Raw genomic sequence first — 3,967 nt, 5'->3', positions numbered from 1 at the left:
GAATGAACTAATACCTTAGGAAGTCCAAATTTGTGAAGATTTGGAGATGCTGGTGTTGAACTGGGGTGTACAAAGTTAAAAATCATACACCAGGTTATAGTCCAACAGGATTATTTGGAAGCACACTAGCTTTCGGAGCGCTGCTCCTTCATCAGGTGATTGTAGAGAATAAGATTGTAAGGCAGAGAATTTATAACAAAAGTTTACAATGTGATGTAACTTGTAAAATTAGATTTTACGTTGCTCAAAAACTGCATGAATCCATGTAAGATTCTGAAAATCCTTTTTTTAGATTAGAAACATTGACCATTGTGGCACAGACAGCCTCACAGGGAGCTAACACCTTCAACACCTTATCTGGGCCGACATGACACCAATTGTTAAAGTTCACTTGAGAATGTAACTTCTTAAAAAAATGTTTTGCGATTTATATATGAAAGAATCGATACCAACATGGTCATTCTAAAAGAGGAGAGATTTAACAAACAATCCGGGTCTTTTTCAATATATAATTTCAGTTACATCACACTGGAAAATTTCGCTATAAATTCTGTTTCCTATGATCTTATTCTCCACAACCACCTGATGAAGGAGCAGTGCTCTGAAAGCTAGTGCTTCCAAATAAACCTGGTGTTGTGTGATTTTTAACAAATTTGTGAAAGCCTTTAATTTTCATTTGGTCACAACACTTCCCTTTAATCTATTTGATTTCAACTTGTGATCATCAAAATTTACCAAAAAGGCCCTCTCTTATGAAGTCTTCCAGAAAAAATGACAGTTATTGTCAACCAAGAAGTGTTTGCCTGATGAATAGCACATTGCTGAAAATGTGTTGCTGGAAAAGCACAGCAGGTCAGGCAGCATCCAAGGAGCAGGAGAATCGACGTTTCGGGCATGAGACCTTCTTCAGGAATCTGAAGCCCATTCCTGAAGAAGGGCTCATGCCCGAAACGTCGATTCTCCTGCTCCTTGGATGCTGCCTGACCTGCTGCGCTTTTCCAGCAACACATTTTCAGCTCTGATCTCCAGCATCTGCAGTCCTCACTTTCTCCTAGAATAGCGCATTGCTACTGACTCAACAGATTTTGTCTTTTACGCTTATTCATTGAAGTGAGGTGGGTGGTGCTGGCCAAGCCGACACTTATTGCCCATCCTTAATTGCTCAGATGGCAATGAAGAATCAACCGCATTGCTGAGGGTCTGGAGTCACCTGTGGGTCAGGCCAGGTAAGGATGGCAGTTTCCTTTCCCATGGGACACTCGTGATGTTTTTCCCTGGCAATCAGAACTGTTTCATGTTTAGTCTCTTAGTTTCTTAATTATTAGTCTCTTAATTCCAGACTTTTATTCATAAATTCATCTGTGCATAATATATCAGAGTAGAAATTAGGCTGTTCGCCCATCAAGTCTGCTCTGCTATTCAGTCATGGCTAATATGGACCTCAGCCCCATTTTCCTGCCATCTCCCCTCAACCCTTCAACCCATTACCAGTTAAAAATCTGTCTAAATCCTCCATAAATTTACTCACTATCCCAGCATTCACCGCACTTTGGGGTAGTTAATTCCACAGATTCACAACTCTTTGGGAAAACTCTGTTTTAAATTTGCGACCCCTTACCTAAGACTATGACCTCTTGTCCCAGAATGCCCCACAACAGGAAGCACCTGCTCCATGTATATTTTATCCACACCTTTTATCATCTTGAATACCTCAATTTGATCTCTCCTCATTCTTCGAAATTCCAGACAGTATCAGCCTAAACTGTTCAATCTCTCTTCATGCAACAAATCCCACAATCTCTGGAACTGATCTAGTGAACCTCCTCTGAACTGCCTCCAATGCCACTACATCTTTCTTCAAATAAAGGAGATCAAAACTGTGCACCATACTCCAGGTGCAGTCGAACCAATACCTTGTATAGTTGCAACAATACTTCCTTACCTTTATAATTTATTCCTTTAGCTATAAAAGCCAACATCCCACTCGCTTTCTTTATTACCTGCTGTATGCTCGTTTTCTGTGACTCAAGAATGAGTCCACCTAGATCCCCAGGCATTGGAGCATCCTGAAGTCTCTCCCCATTCACATAATAGATCGCCTTCCCATTTTTCCGACCCAAATGTGTGACCTCACACTGATCCACATTAAACTCCATCTGCCATGTTTCAGCCCACTCTCCTAACATATCTATATCCATTCGTAAGGTTCCTATATTTCCTCATTGCAATTTACTGGTCTGCCTGTTTTTGGGTCGTCCGCAAATTTGGCTATCAAGCCATTTATTCCTGTATCCAGGTCATTAATGTAGATTGTAAATAGCTGGGATCCAAGGACCAAATGATGTCACATCCCACTAGTTACATCTTACCATCCAGACAAAAAAAAAACATTTATCCTGGCTCTCTGTGTTCTGTCCATCAGCCAATCATCGATCCAACTAATAAATTACCCCTCGTCCCATATGATCTAACTTTGTGAAATAACCTTTTTTTGCAGCACCATATCAAACACCTTCAGGAAGTCCAGATACATCTATGGCATCACTCATTATCCACTTTGCTTGTTAGATTAGATTAGATTAGGTTCTCTACAGCGTGGAAACAGGCCCTTCAGCCAACCAGTCCACACCGACCCTCCGAAGAGTAACCCACCCAGACCCATTTCCCTCTGACTAATGCACCTAACACTATGGGCAATTTAGCATGGCCAATTCACCTGACCTGCACATCTTTGGATTGTGGAAGGAAACCGGGGCACCCGGAGGAAACCCACGCAGACACGGGGAGAATGTGCAAACTCCACACAGATGGTCGCCCGAGGCTGGAACCTGGGGCTCTGGCGCTGTGAGGCAGCAGTGCTAACCACTGAGAGTTCGAAGAACTCTAGCAAATTAGTCAAACATGATCTGCCCTTTATAAAACCATGCTGACTCTGACGGATAGCATTTTGACTTTTCAAATACTGCTTCCTTGATAATTGATTCTAACACTTTCCCAACGACAGATGTTTATCTAACTGGTCTGTAATTTCCCACCATTTACCTCCTTCTCTTTTGAATCGGGGCATTATATTAGCAATTTTGTAATCAACTGGAACCTTGCCCGTGCCCAGGGAATTTGAGAATATTGTAACTAATGGATCGACTATCTCCATTGCCATTCCCCTTCATACCCGAGGACGTAGGCTATCATTGAATTCAAATTTCACCATCTGCCACCTTACCCAGGTCTCCAGAACATTACCCAGTCTCAGGATTAATATTATTGCAATAATATTGTTAGGACATCACTTCTCCTTTCAGTGCAATAGTAAACTTGTCAGCTGTCACCATTATGAAATAGTAAATTGGACAGCAGCTTTAACACACACAAATAGGCAGTAAACCTGAAATTCTGATAATTGTCCTGCTGTGCTGCACTAAAACTTTATTTGGATCACAGATGCAATGCCATGGCTTTGTTGTGTATAACCACCCATTAACCACTACAAAGATAAGGCTTGTGCAGTCCAGTGTAAATTAAATGTTAATGGAATAATAGGTTTCAATTCTTGTCAAACAACCTCCCTGGGATGGGCAATTTAGTTTTGCAAGAGCTGACTCATTCAGCATTGAATTGATATTGGAGATTAAAACAAAAACGTCTTGTATCTGTCTCTTTTATCTCTCTCTTACTCTCATCAATCATTTATCACAGGATATTCCTTGAAGCAGTAACAGCAGGGATTTGCTGCCCAGATATCTGAGTGTGTGTGTGTGTGTGCGTGTGTCTGTTTGTGTGTGTGAGGGGGTGTGTATGGGTGTGTTTTAGAGAGACTATGTGTGTGTGTGTGTTTATGTGTGTGTGTGTACATGTGTTAGTGTGTGGTTGTGTGATTGTGTGTATGAGAGTGTTTGTGTGCGTGGGTGTGGGTATGTGTGTGGGTGTGTGTTAGAGAGTGTGTGATTCTGTGTGTGCGTGTTTGTGT

The sequence above is a fragment of the Chiloscyllium plagiosum genome, chromosome 1 (assembly GCF_004010195.1).
Source record: "Chiloscyllium plagiosum isolate BGI_BamShark_2017 chromosome 1, ASM401019v2, whole genome shotgun sequence".
In the NCBI taxonomy this organism is placed as follows: Eukaryota; Metazoa; Chordata; class Chondrichthyes; order Orectolobiformes; family Hemiscylliidae; genus Chiloscyllium; species Chiloscyllium plagiosum.
The sequence above is the reverse complement of the archived record's forward strand: the minus strand, read 5'-3'. Positions refer to the sequence as shown.